Here is a 14,642-nt window from a genome sequence, read left to right on the forward strand (position 1 = left end):
TGTAAAGTTTACTTTATAATTTGTGCTATAGTTGAACTGGATGTTAGCAAAGTTTTGTCTCTGGGGGCGTGTACTTCCTCCCCTGCATGAGACTGATCAATCATAAGCAGAGACTTGAGGGGGCTTTACACGGTAGCGATATCGCTAGCAATTTGTAGCGATAGCGAGCGTGTAAGTACCCGCCCCCGTCGTGCATGCGATTGTTTGTGATCGCTACCGTAGCGAACATTATCGCTACAGCAGCGCCACACATACTTACCTGGTCGGCGGCGGCGCTGTGACTGCCGAACAATCCCTCCTTCAAGGGGGAGGGACGTTCGGCATCACAGCGACGTCACCGCAATGTCACTAAGCAGCCGGCCAATCAAAGCAGAGGGGCGGAGATGAGCAGGACGTAACATCACGCCCACCTCCTTCCTTCCGCATTGTGGCCGGCGGCAGGTAAGGAGACGTTCCTCGCTCATGCGGTGTCACACATAGCGATGTGTGCTGCCGCATGAGCGATGAACCACCTGGATAAACAACCCTTACCGATTTTTGAGTTTGGGACGACCTCTCCATGGTGAACGATTTTCACCATTTTTGAGGTCGCTTAAGGTCGCTGGTCAGTGTCACACGCTGCGATATCGTTAATGACGCCGGATGTGCGTCACTAACAACTTGACCCGACGACGATTAACGACAAAACATTAATGATATCGTAGCGTGTAAAGCCCCCTTTACACAAAGAGGTGAAAAGAAGACGCCCTCCTCTCCTCACAGATCTTTACAGCTAATGTATAGTGATACAGCAGAGCTGATTTATGTACCATTACAAGCGCTTCCAGATCTGTTTTTAGTAGAACAGCACAGCATTTACTTGCGGATTAGCCCTATATCTCCAGGTAAATAGCATTTTCCAAGGTGACAGGTTCCCTTTAAGGGGTGCTTCACACACAGCGAGATTGCTGCTGAGATCGCTGCTGAGTCACGCTTTTTATGACACAGCAGTGACCTCATTAGCGATCTCGCTGTGTGTGACACTGAGCAGCGATCTGGCCCCTGCTGTGAGATCGCTGCTCGTTACACACAGCCCTGGATCGTTTTTTTATTGTTGCTCCCCCGCTGATAAGCACACATCGCTGTGTGTGACAGCGAGAGAGCAACAATCTGAATGTGCAGGGAGCAGGAGCCGGCGTATGACAGCCTGCGGTAAGCTGTAACCAAGGTAAACATCGGGTAAACAAGGTGGTTACCCGATATTTACCTTCGCTGCCAGCCTCCGCCGCTCTCACGCTGCCGGCTCCTGCTCTCTGCACATGTAGCTGCAGTACACATCGGGTTAATTAACCCGATGTGTACTGTAGCTAGGAGAGCAGGGAGCCAGCGCTAAGCAGTGTGCGCGGCTCCCTGCTCTCTGCACATGTAGCGACGTTATGATCGCTGCTGCATCGCTGTGTTTGACAGCTAAGCAGCGATCATAACAGCGACATACAAAGTCGCTGTTGCGTCACAGAAAATGGTGACGTAACAGCGACGTCGTTATTGCTGTCGCTATGTGTGAACCCAGCCTAAGTCCTGAAAGGCATAGAGTGGAAGACAGAAAATGAGTGGCAGATGGGAAAATATCGGCTCCAGCTAGCAGTAGGAGGATTAGAGACTGAGCAGATAATTTGGCGTTTTTTCAGAACATCTCCTGCATTGTATAGCATAGCATATAAGTGAAGCAGTTAACATAAAAAAGAAACATATTACAGCATAAGTGAACTGACAAATAAGTTTAAAGTATCTTGTATAGTATATTTGTCTGCCACCATGCTTAACTGCTAGAGCGCTTTAACAAATATGGCACCAAGACTGATACACTCATGCCTTCCCCTTGCCAGATTTAAATTTAAAGGGATGTCAAGAAGATAAAACCCGTCCCCAACCCAAACTGATTATGTGAGAACAACGATATCTAAATTCATTGACACCTCTATAGCTTTTATTTGTTGATGCATTCCAAAGAAGAAGGGAATTTTGTTTACTTACCGTAAATTCCTTTTCTTCTAGCTCCAATTGGGAGACCCAGACAATTGGGTGTATAGCTACTGCCTCCGGAGGCCGCACAAAGTACTACACTTAAAAGTGTAAGGCCCCTCCCCATCTGGCTATACACCCCCCCGTGGGAGCACGGGTCCCTCAGTTTTAGTGCAAAAGCAAGAAGGAGGAAAGCCAATAACTGTTTCAAAAACAAATTCAATCCGATAGACAATATCGGAGAACAGAACTGATCAACATGAACAACATGTGCACCCGAAAAACAAATACCCTAAGAAAGAAGGGAATTTTGTTACTTACCGTAAATTACTTTTCTTCTAGCTCTTATTGGGAGACCCAGACGATTGGGGTATAGCTACTGCCCTCTGGAGGCCACACAAAGCACTACATTAAAAGTGCAAGGCCCCTCCCCCTCTGGCTATACCCCCCCCGTGGTATCACGGGTTCTCCAGTTTTAGTGCCAAAGCAAGAAGGAGGAAGCCAATAACTGGTTTAAACAAATTAACTCCGAATAACATCGGAGAACTGAAAAACCGTTCAACATGAACAACATGTGTACCCGCAAACAACAAAAAAACATCCCGAAGGACAACAGGGCGGGTGCTGGGTCTCCCAATAAGAGCTAGAAGAAAAGGAATTTACGGTAAGTAACAAAATTCCCTTCTTCTTCAGCGCTCTATTGGGAGACCCAGACGATTGGGACGTCCAAAAGCTGTCCCTGGGTGGGTAAAGAGATACCTCATGTTAGAGCTGCAAAACAGCCCTCCCCTACGGGGGTGTCACTGCCGCCTGCAGGACTCTTCTACCTAAGCTGGCATCCGCCGAAGCATAGGTATGCACCTGATAATGCTTGGTGAAAGTGTGCAGACTGGACCAGGTAGCTGCCTGGCACACCTGTTGAGCCGAAGCCTGGTGTCGTAATGCCCAGGACGCACCCACGGCTCTGGTTGAGTGGGCTTTTAGCCCTGAAGGAACCGGAAGCCCCGCAGAACGGTAGGCCTCTAGAATTGGTTCTTTGATCCATCGAGCCAGGGTGGCTTTAGAAGCCTGCGACCCCTTGCGCGGACCAGCGACAAGGACAAAAAGTGCATCGGCACGGCGCATGGGCGCCGTGCGGGAAATGTAGATTCTGAGTGCTCTCACCAGATCTAGCAAACGTAAGTCCTTTTCATACCGGTGAACCGGATGAGGACAAAAAGAAGGCAAGGATATATCCTGATTAAGATGAAAAGAGGATACGACCTTAGGGAGAAACTCCGGAATAGGGCGCAGCACTACCTTGTCCTGGTGGAACACCAGGAAGGGAGCCTTGGATGACAGAGCTGCCAGCTCAGACACTCGCCGAAGCGATGTGATCGCAACAAGAAACGCCACTTTCTGTGACAGCCGAGAAAAGGAAACTTCCTTCAGAGGCTCGAAGGGCGGCTTCTGAAGAGCAACTAGTACCCTGTTCAGATCCCATGGATCTAACGGCCGCTTGTACGGGGGCACAATATGACAGACCCCCTGCAGGAACGTGCGCACCTTAGAAAGACGTGCTAGACGCTTCTGAAAAAACACGGATAGTGCCGAAACTTGCCCTTTAAGGGAGCTGAGCGACAAGCCCTTTTCTAACCCCGATTGCAGGAAGGAAAGAAACTTGGGCAATGCAAATGGCCAGGGAGACACTCCCTGAGCAGAGCACCAGGATAAGAAAATCTTCCACGTTCTGTGGTAGATCTTAGCCGAATTCGACTTTCTAGCTTGTCTCATTGTGGCAACGACTCCTTGAGATAATCCTGCAGATGCTAGGATCCAGGACTCAATGGCCACACAGTCAGGTTCAGGGCCGCAGAATTCTGATGGAAAAACGGCCCTTGGGACAGTAAGTCTGGTCGGTCTGGCAGTGACCACGGTCGACCGATCGTGAGATGCCACAGATCCGGATACCACGACCTCCTCGGCCAGTCTGGAGCGACGAGTATGATGCGGCTGCACTCGGATCTGATCTTGCGTAGCACTCTGGGCAAGAGCGCCAGAGGCGGAAACACGTATGGGAGCTGAAACTGCGACCAATCTTGAACCAAGGCGTCTGCCGCCAGAGCTCTTTGATCGCGCGACCTCGCCATGAATGCCGGGACCTTGTTGTTGTGCCGGGATGCCATTAGGTCGACGTCCGGCACTCCCCAGCGGCGACAGATTTCCTGAAACACGTCCGGGTGAAGGGACCATTCCCCTGCGTCCATGCCCTGGCGACTGAGGAAGTCTGCTTCCCAGTTTTCTACGCCTGGGATGTGAACCGCGGATATGGTGGATGCTCTGTCCTCCACCCACATTAGAATGCGCCTGACTTCTTGGAAGGCTTGCCGACTGCGCGTCCCTCCTTGGTGGTTGATGTATGCCACCGCTGTGGAGTTGTCCGATTGGATTCGGATCTGCTTTCCTTCCAGCCACTGTTGGAAGGCCAGTAGAGCAAGATACACTGCTCTGATCTCCAGAACATTGATCTGAAGGGTGGACTCCTGCGGAGTCCACGTCCCCTGAGCCCTGTGGTGGAGAAATACTGCTCCCCACCCTGACAGACTCGCATCTGTCGTGACTACTGCCCAGGATGGGGGCAGGAAGGATCTTCCTTGAGACAATGAGGTGGGAAGGAGCCACCATTGTAGGGAGTCCTTGGCCGTCTGGGAAAGCGAGACTTTCCTGTCCAGGGACGTTGACTTCCCGTCCCATTGGCGGAGAATGTCCCATTGAAGTGGGCGCAGATGAAACTGCGCAAAGGGAACTGCTTCCATGGCTGCCACCATCTTCCCTAGGAAATGCATGAGGCGCCGCAAGGGATGCAACTGGCCCTGCAGAAGAGATTGCACCCCTGTCTGTAGTGACCGCTGCTTGTTCAGCGGAAGCTTCACTATCGCTGCTAGAGTATGAAACTCCATGCCAAGATACGTTATTGATTGAGTCGGTGATAGGATCGACTTTGGAAAGTTGATGATCCATCCGAAAGACTGTAGGGTCTCCAGCGTAGCATTCAGGCTGTGCTGACATGCCTCTTGAGAGAGCGCTTTGACCAATAAATCGTCTAGGTAAGGGATCACCGAGTGTCCCTGAGAGTGCAAGACTGCTACCACCGCCGCCATGACCTTGGGGAAGACCCGTGGGGCTGTCGCCAGACCAAATGGCAGAGCTACGAACTGAAAATGGTCGTCTCCTATCACAAAACGTAGAAAACGTTGATGTTCTGTAGCAATTGGCACGTGGAGATAAGCATCTTTGATGTCTATTGAGGCAAGGAAGTCTCCTCTGGACATTGAGGCAATGACAGAACGCAGGGTTTCCATCCGGAACTTCCTGGCGTGCACATGTTTGTTGAGCCGTTTTAGGTCCAGAACAGGACGGAACGAGCCGTCCTTTTTTGGAACCACAAACAGATTGGAGTAAAACCCTAGCCCTTGTTCCTGAGGAGGGACTGGGATCACCACTCCTTCCGCTCTTAGGGAGTCCACCGCCTGCAGCAGAGCATCTGCTCGGTCTGGATGTGGGGAGGTTCTGAAGAACCGAGCTGGAGGACGAGAATTGAACTCGATTCTGTACCCGCGAGACAAAATGTCCGTCACCCACCGGTCTTTGACCTGTGACATCCAAATGCCGGAAAAGCGGGAGAGCCTGCCCCCGACCGGCGATGCGGAGGGAGGGGGCTGGAAGTCATGAGGTAGCCGCTTTGGAAGCGGTACCTCCATTTGCTTTCTTGGGGCGCGTGTGAGCCCGCCACGAATCTGAGTTTCTTTGCGTCCTCTGAGTCCCTTTGGACGAGGTAAATGGTGTCTTGCCCGAACCTCGAAAGGACTGAAACCTCTGCTGCCACTTTTTCTGCTGAGGTTTGGTTGTTCTGGGTTGTGGTAAAGAGGAGTCTTTACCCTTGGACTGCTTAATGATATCAGCCAATGGCTCGCCAAACAGTCTATCTCTAGATAAAGGCAAACTGGTTAAACATTTTTTGGAACCAGCATCTGCTTTCCAGTCCTTTAACCACAAGGCTCTGCGCAAAACTACCGAATTGGCGGACGCCATTGAGGTGCGACTGGTAGATTCTAGGACCGCATTGATAGCGTAAGACGCAAACGCCGACATCTGCGTGGTAAGGTGCGCCACTTGCGGCACTGCTGGATGTATGATAGCATCCACTTTTGCTAAGCCAGCTGAAATAGCCTGGAGTGCCCATACGGCTGCGAATGCCGGAGCAAACGACGCGCCGATAGCTTCATAGACAGATTTTAACCAAAGGTCCATCTGTCTGTCATTGGCATCTTTAAGTGAAGCGCCATCCTCCACTGCAACTATGGACCTAGCTGCGAGTTTGGAAATCGGGGGGTCTACCTTTGGACACTGTGTCCAGCGCTTGACCACCTCAGGGGGGAAAGGGAAACGCGTATCTTTAGATCGTTTAGAGAAACGCCTTTCTGGGTGAGCGTCGTGCTTCTGGATTGATTCTCTGAAGTCAGCGTGATCCAACAAAGCACTCAATTTACGCTTGGGATAAAGGAAACGAAACTTCTCCTGCTCCGCAGCCGCCTCTTCTGCTGAAGGGGCTGGGGGAGAAATATCCAACAGCCTATTGATGGCTGAGATAAGGTCGTTTACCATGGCATCCCCATCAGGGGTATCCAGGTTGAGAGGGGTTCCAGGAATGGATTCCTGATCACTCTCATCAGACACATCACAGAGAGACTGATTGCGCTGAGACCCTGAGCAGTGTGATGACGTCGAGGGTCTTTCCCAGCGAGCTCGTTTAGGGTGGCTGGGGCTATCATCTGAGTCATAATCCTCGGCCTGTGAAGCCGGGGACCCCCCTGTGGGCTGGATTAATTCCAAGTGAGGGGGACCTGAGGACAGAGGCCTCGCCGTGCCCAAAGACTGAGCCCCATGCATAGATTGCAAGGTTTCAAGGATTTTTGCCATAGACACAGACATATTATCCGCAAAAACTGCAAAGTCTGTCCCTGTCACCGGGGCAGAACTTACAAGCGTCTCAGCCTGGGTCACTACCTCTCCTGACTCCGGCTGGCGAAGCAGCACCGGGTCGGAGCATTGCACACAATGGGGGTCATCGGAGCCTGCTGGTAGATCAGCCCCACATGCAGCACACGCAGTATACACAGCCCTAGCCTTGGCAGCCTTGCGTTTTGAGGATGGCATGTTGTTGCTTCCACAGAGGGATCTGGGAGATGCAGCCAGAAGCGACCTCACAGTGCAAGAAATACAATATCTCTATATCCTACACAGTACACCGATACACCGTGAGGCACTAGAGGGACCAGCACAGAAAAATCGCTTACCGCCCGCTTAAAAAGCGGGTGTGTGGTCGCCAGATAGCCCCTAGTCCAGGTCTCCCAGAGCCTTGCGTCCTTCCTCCAGCCAGACTGCATGTAATGGCTGCCGGCGTCCTGAGAGAGAAGGGGGGCGGGCCCTGGGCGTTCCTGGCTAAGAGCGGGAAGCCTGCTTCCCTCTGTGCCTAGTGTGAGGGCTGGAGCATGTAAATCAGGCTCCAGCCCTCGTCGCTGCTAGCGAACAGCGTCTCTCCCCTACCCTGAATGACAGGGTGGGGGCGGGAACGAATCGGAGCTGCCGGCGTCCTAGGCCCAAAAAGCCGGGGACTCAATTTATAACCGCCGCCGCCGTAAAAGCGCGGACGGCGGATCCCCGGCGCACCACAAGTCACAGCAGCGCCGCCCGGTCCAGAGGGGGTCGGCGCTGCGTTCCCATACACAAAAAATCCCCCAGTAATCTGTAGGGACACTAACTCCAACGTTGCGGCCCCCGGCGCACTACAACACCCAGCCAGCCCGGAGTGTGTCTGTGCCTGCCGGGGACACAGAGTACCTGTATGATGCAGGGCCTGTCCCTGATCGTACTCCTGCTCCGTCTCCATCAGGTTCTAATGGGTCTGTGGATGGAGCCCGGCGTCAGAGCTGAGAGGCCGGCAGGATCCCACTTCCACAGAGCCCTACCAGGGGATGTGGAAGGAAAACAGCATGTCAGGCTCCAGCCCTGTACCAGCAATAGGTACCTCAACCTTACAACACCATCCAGGGGTGAGAAGGGAGCATGCTGGGGACACTATATGTGTCCTCTTTTCTTCCATCCGAAATAGTCAGCAGCTACTGCTGACTAAAATCTGTGGAGCTATGCATGGAATGTCTGACCTCCTTCGCACACAAAGCTAAAACTGGAGAACCCGTGATACCACGGGGGGGGTATAGCCAGAGGGGGAGGGGCCTTGCACTTTTAATGTAGTGCTTTGTGTGGCCTCCAGAGGGCAGTAGCTATACCCCAATCGTCTGGGTCTCCCAATAGAGCGCTGAAGAAAACAGGGCGGGTGCTGGGTCTCCCAATTGGAGCTAGAAGAAAAGGAATTTACGGTAAGTAAACAAAATTCCCTTCTTCTTTTTCGCTCCTAATTGGGAGACCCAGACAATTGGGACGTCCAAAAGCAGTCCCTGGGTGGGTAAAAGAATACCTCGTGATAGGGCTGTCAAGCAGCCCTTTCTTACAGGTGGGCCACCGCCGCCTGAAGGACTTGTCTACCTAGGCCGGCATCCGCCGAAGCGTAGGTATGCATCTGATAATGCTTGGTAAAAGTGTGCAGACTCGACCAGGTAGCCGCCTGGCACACCTGCTGAGCCGTAGCCTGATGCCGTAATGCCCAGGACGCACCCACGGCTCTGGTAGAATGGGCCTTCAGTCCAGATGGAATCGGAAGCCCAGCAGAACGGTAGGTGTGAAGAATTGGTTCCTTGATCCACCGCGCAAGGGTGGATTTGGAAGCTTGCGACCCTTTATGTTGACCAGCGACCAGGATAAAGAGTGCATCCGAACGGCGCATAGGTGCCGTGCGGGAAATGTAGATCCTGAGTGCTCTCACCAGGAACGTGCGTAACCTAGGAAGTCGCGCTAGGCGTTTCTGAAAAAATACGGATAGCGCGGAAACTTGACCTTTAAGGGAGCTAAGCGACAAACCTTTTTCCAACCCAGACTGCAGGAAGGAAAGAAAAATAGGCAATGCAAATGGCCAGGGAGAAACTCCCTGGGCAGAGCACCAAGATAGGAATATCTTCCACGTCCTGTGGTAGAACTTGGCGGAGGATGGTTTCCTCGCCTGTCTCATGGTGGCAACAACTTCATGAGATAAACCTGAGGTCCCTAGGATCCAGGACTCAATGGCCACACTGTCAGGTTCAGGGCCGCAGAATTCAGATGGAAAAACGGCCCTTGAGACAGCAAGACTGGACGGTCTGGTAGCGCCCACGGTTGGCCTACCGTGAGATGTCACAGATCCGGGTACCACGACCTCCTTGGCCAGTCTGGAGCGACGAGAATGGCGCGGCGGCAGTCGGACCTGATTTTGCGGAGCACTCTGGGCAACAATGCCAGAGGTGGGAACACATAAGGTAGCTGGAACTGCGACCAATCTTGAACTAAGGCGTCTGCCGCCAGAGCTCGGTGATCGTGAGACCGTGCCATGAAAACCGGGACCTTGTTGTTGTGCCGTGACGCCATCAGGTCGACGTCCGGCATCCCCCAGCGGCGACAGATCTCCTGAAACACGTCCGGGTGGAGGGACCATTCTCCTGCGTCCATGCCCTGGCGACTTAGAAAGTCTGCTTCCTAGTTTTCCACGCCTGGGATGTGAACTGCGGATATGGTGGATGCTGTGTCTTCCACCCACGTCAGAATCCGCCGGACTTCCTGGAAGGCTTGCCGACTGCGTGTTCCCCCTTGGTGGGTGATGTACGCCACCGCTGTGGAATTGTCCGACTGAATCCGGATCTGCTTGCCTGCCAGCCACTGTTGGAAGGCTCGCAGGGCAAGACGGACTGCTCTGATTTCCAGAACATTGATCTGAAGGGTGGACTCTTTCTGAGTCCACGTACCCTGAGCCCTGTGGTGAAGAAACACTGCTCCCCACCCTGATAGGCTCGCATCTGTCGTGACCACCGCCCAGGATGGGGGTAGAAACGACCTTCCTTTTGACAATGAGGTGGGAAGAAGCCACCACCGGAGAGAGTCCTTGGCTGTCTGAGAGAGGGAGACATCCCTGTCGAGGGACGTCGACTTCCCGTCCCATTGGCGGAGAATGTCCCATTGTAGAGGGCGCAGATGAAACTGCGCGAAAGGGACTGCTTCCATTGCTGCCACCATTTTCCCTAGGAAAAGCATGAGGCGCCTCAAGGAGTGCGACTGGCTCTGAAGAAGAGATTGCACCCCTGTCTGCAGCGAGCACTGCTTGTCCAGTGGAAGCTTCACTATCGCTGAGAGAGTATGAAAACTCCATGCCAAGATATGTTAGTGATTGGGTCGGGGTTAGATTTGACTTTGAAAAGTTGACAATCCACCCGAACCTCTGGAGAGTCTTCAGTGCCACGTTCAGACTGTGTTGGCATGCCTCTTGAGAGGGTGCCTTTATCAGCAGATCGTCCAGATACGGGATCACAGAGTGACCCTGTGAGTGCAGGACTGCTACTACTGCTGCCATGACCTTGGTGAAGACCCGAGGGGCTGTTGCCAGCCCTAAAGGAAGCGCTACGAACTGCATGTGTTCGCTTCCTATAACGAAGCGTAGAAAAACGCTGATGCTCTGGCGCAATCGGTACGTGGAGAGAAGCATCTTTGATGTCTATTGATGCTAGGAAATCTCCTTGAGACATTGAGGCGATGATGGAGCGGAGAGATTCCATCCGGAATCTCCTGATTTTTACGTGTTTGTTGAGCAACTTTAGATCCAGGACGGGACGAAATGACCCGTCTTTCTTTGGCACCACAAACAAATTGGAGTAAAAACCGTGACCTTGTTCCTGAAGAGGAACGGAAGTCACCACTCCTTCCGCCTTTAGAGCGGCCACCGCCTACAGCAGAGCATCGGCCCGGTCGGGCGGTGGAGACGTTCTGACGAAACGAGTTTGAGGACGAGAGCTGAACTCTATCCTGTACCCGTGAAACAGAATGTCCCTCACCCAACGGTCTTTGACCTGTGATAGCCAAATGTCGGCAAAGCGGGAGAGCCTGCCACCGACCGAGGATGCGGAAAGAGGAGACTGAGAGTCATGAGGAAGTCGTCTTGGTAACGGTTCTTCCTGCTGTCTTTTTTGGGCGTGATTGAGTCCGCCAAGAATCTGAGCCTCTCTGATCCTTTTGAGTCCTCTTGGACGAGGAGAATTGGGACCTGCCTGAGCCTCGAAAGGACCAAAAACCAGACTGACCCCTCCTTTGTTGGGGTTTGTTTTGTCTGTGTTGAGGTAAGGATGAATCCTTACCCTTGGAGTGTTTAATGCACCAAACAATCGGTCACGAGAAAAAGGCAAACTGGTTAAGCACTTCTTGGAAGCAGAATCTGCCTTCCATTCTCTCAACCATAGGGCTCTGCGTAAAACCACGGAGTTGGCTGACGCCACCGCCGTACGGCTCGTAGAGTCTAGGACAGCATTAATCGCGTAAGACGCGAATGCAGACATTTGAGAGGTCAATGGTGCCACCTGCGGAGCAGATGTACGTGTGACTGAGTCGACTTGCGTAAGCCCAGCTGAAATAGCTTGGAGTGCCCATACGGCTGCGAATGCTGGCGCCAACGACGCTCCAATAGCTTCATAGATGGATTTCAACCAGAGCTCCATCTGTCTATCAGTGGCATCTTTAAGTGCCGCTCCATCTTCTACTGCAACTAAGGATCTAGCTGCAAGCCTGGAGATTGGAGGGTCCACCTTGGGACACTGGGTCCAGCCCTTGACCACGTCAGGGGGGAAAGGATAGCGTGTATCTTTAAGCCGTTTGGAAAACCGCTTATCAGGATAAGCGTGGGGTTTCTGGATTGCGTCTCTAAAGTCAGCGTGGTCCAGAAAAGAGCTTAATTTACGCTTGGGATATCTGAAATGGAATTTCTCCTGCTGTGAAGCTGACTCCTCCGCAGGAGGAGCTGGCGGAGAAATATCTAACATCTTATTGATGGACGCTATAAGATCATTCACTATGGCGTCACCATCCGGTGTATCCAGATTGAGAGCGGTCCCAGGATCAGAATCCTGGTCAGTTACATCCGCCTCATCACCCATAGATTCATCCCGCTGGGATCCTGACCAGTGAGATGAAGTTGAGGGCCCCTCATAGCGAGCCCGTTTAGGTTGTCTGGGACTGTCGTCCGAGTCAGAGTCGTCACCCTGGGGTGCGTGTAACACCCCCGGAGCACGGAAGTGTTCCAGCTGAGGGGGACCAGGGAGCAATGATTCAACAGTGTCCGTGGTCTGAGTTACTGGTGTAGACTGCAATGTTTCAAGAATTTTAGACATAGTCATAGACAATCTGTCAGCAAAAGCTGCAAACTCCGTTCCTGTCACCTGGATAGCATTCACAGGTGGTACACCCTGGGTCACGTCTAGCAGAGGCCCCGGCTGTGTCACAGGGACCGAGCACTGCACACAATGGGGGTCAGTGGAACCTGCCGGTAGAGCAGCCCCACATGCGGTACAGGCAGCATATAACGTCTGTGCCTTGGCACCCTTGCGTTTTGCGGACGACATGCTGTTGCCTCCTTGTAATCAAGGAGGGTATATAGCCGAGAACACCAGCGACTGTACAGTGTCAGTATTTGCAAACACAAAATACCAGGTACACAAACGGCACAAGTGGGGGAGAGCCCTTGAGGGCTGCTTACCGCCCGCTGAACAGCGGGTATGAGGCCGTAGAATCCCGTGTCTGGGTCTCCCCGTCTCCCCTCTGCAGCTCAGCGTGCAGGCAGGAATGGATGCCGGCGTCCTGTGAAGAGGGGCGGACCGTGGGCGTGCCACAGACCAAAGTGCGGGAAACTGCGTCCCCCTGTGCCTAGTGTGAGGGCTGGAGTATGTAAAAAAGACTCCAGCCCTCAGCGCTGATGGTCTGTACAGCGTCCCGCCCTCCTCCTGACTGGCAGGTGCGGAGGCGGGAACGAAACGAACTAGGCCGCAAAAGCCGGGGACTGTAGTAATAAGCGCGGCCGTGATATATGCATGGCCAGCGCGGAAGTCCCCGGCGCACCACAAGTCCCAGCCGTGTCGCAGTGCGACTGACCCCGGCGGCCGGCGCGACCGTTCGCCCTGGTCTACCCACTCAGCCGAACTGTAGTGAGGAAATGGCACAAGCGCAGCAGCGCTGATGTCCCCGGCGCACTAACACACCCAGCAATGCTGCGGTGTGCGCGCGTATGCACGGGGACACAGAGTACCTTGACGGAGCAGGGCCATGTCCCTGACGATACTCAGCTCCATATCCAGCGGCTTCTCCAGGGGCTGCGGATGGAGCACGGTCTCAGTGCCTGGAGACCGGGAAAGTCCCACTTCACCCAGAGCCCTAATGGGGATGGGGAAGGAATCAGCATGTGGGCTCCAGCCTCCGTACCCACAATGGGTACCTCAACCTTAACAAACACCGCCGACAGAAAGTGGGGTGAGAAGGGAGCATGCTGGGGGCCCTAGTATGGGCCCTCTTTTCTTCCATCCGACATAGTCAGCAGCTGCTGCTGACTAAACAGTGGAGCTATGCGTGCGTGTCTGACCTCCTTCGCACAAAGCAAAAAACTGAGGGACCCGTGCTCCCACGGGGGGGTGTATAGCCAGAAGGGGAGGGGCCTTACACTTTTAAGTGTAGTACTTTGTGCGGCCTCCGGAGGCAGTAGCTATACACCCAATTGTCTGGGTCTCCCAATTAGGAGCGAAAAAGAAATCAGCATTTTCATTCAAATACAAATGAAGAATATGAGTGACAGAATTGGGAGAGACAGGCTCAGGAAGTGTCTGTTTTCCCTCCTAGCACTAACCTTTTTATACTAATTGATAGCTGCCTATTTGACTTTCTTTCCTGACATCACAGTGAGCTAACAATTAAACTGAAGAGGCTGGTGTAGAACGGGGAATACCATTAGGATGTGTTTTGACATACCCAAAGCCTTAAAGGAATCTGTCAGCAGGTTTTAACTATGTAATCTTACAGTAGCATAACATAGCCCATGAAAACCGGATTCCAGTAATGCATCACTTACTGGGCTGCTTGGTGTATTTTCATACTATACCTATTTTGTCTGATGTAAATATAGTAGACCCAAGTCTGTGGCTCTAAGCATAACCCCACCCACACCCCTGGACTGGCAGCTTCCTGCGTACACTGTGCATTGTGAGCAAGCTGCCAATCAGTAGTGAGGGCGGGGTTAAACAGATGAGCCTGACTGCCTGCCACAGGAGATGTAGACCTCTGGTGTTTATCTCCTGCTGATAAAATAGTGATTGAAACTAGAGCACACAGCCTAATAAGTGACACATCCCTGTAGTCAGGCTCTTATGTCCTATATTATCCTGCTCTCAGATTGAAGAGTAAAAACCTGCCGACAGATTCACTTTAATGCCTTATTTGCATAAAAATTAAAATGATGATTTCTTGAGACACAATTCGGCACTTGGTACTGTGTCCTTCACCAGTCTCCTAGCTTCAACAATAGGTAATTGACAGGTTGGGGGAGGCGGTAAGCAGTAACGTGACTGCTGGACAGTGTTGACATTTCCCCCAAACAGGAGGAGTGATGTTTCTTCCTATTTTGAAAAAATGCAAAGGCTACAGCCGATCAA

At 52.6% G+C, this 14,642-nt stretch overlaps 1 protein-coding gene across 7 annotated transcripts in view; it reads right to left on the reverse strand.

Moving 5' to 3' along the window:
- The window catches only part of ATP11B (ATPase phospholipid transporting 11B (putative)), a 269,426-nt gene that overhangs the window by 154,668 nt on the left and 100,116 nt on the right, over positions 1 to 14,642 (reverse strand). The window lies entirely within an intron of this gene.

This window comes from Anomaloglossus baeobatrachus, chromosome 3 (genome assembly GCF_048569485.1).
Source record: "Anomaloglossus baeobatrachus isolate aAnoBae1 chromosome 3, aAnoBae1.hap1, whole genome shotgun sequence".
Lineage (NCBI taxonomy): Eukaryota > Metazoa > Chordata > Amphibia > Anura > Aromobatidae > Anomaloglossus > Anomaloglossus baeobatrachus.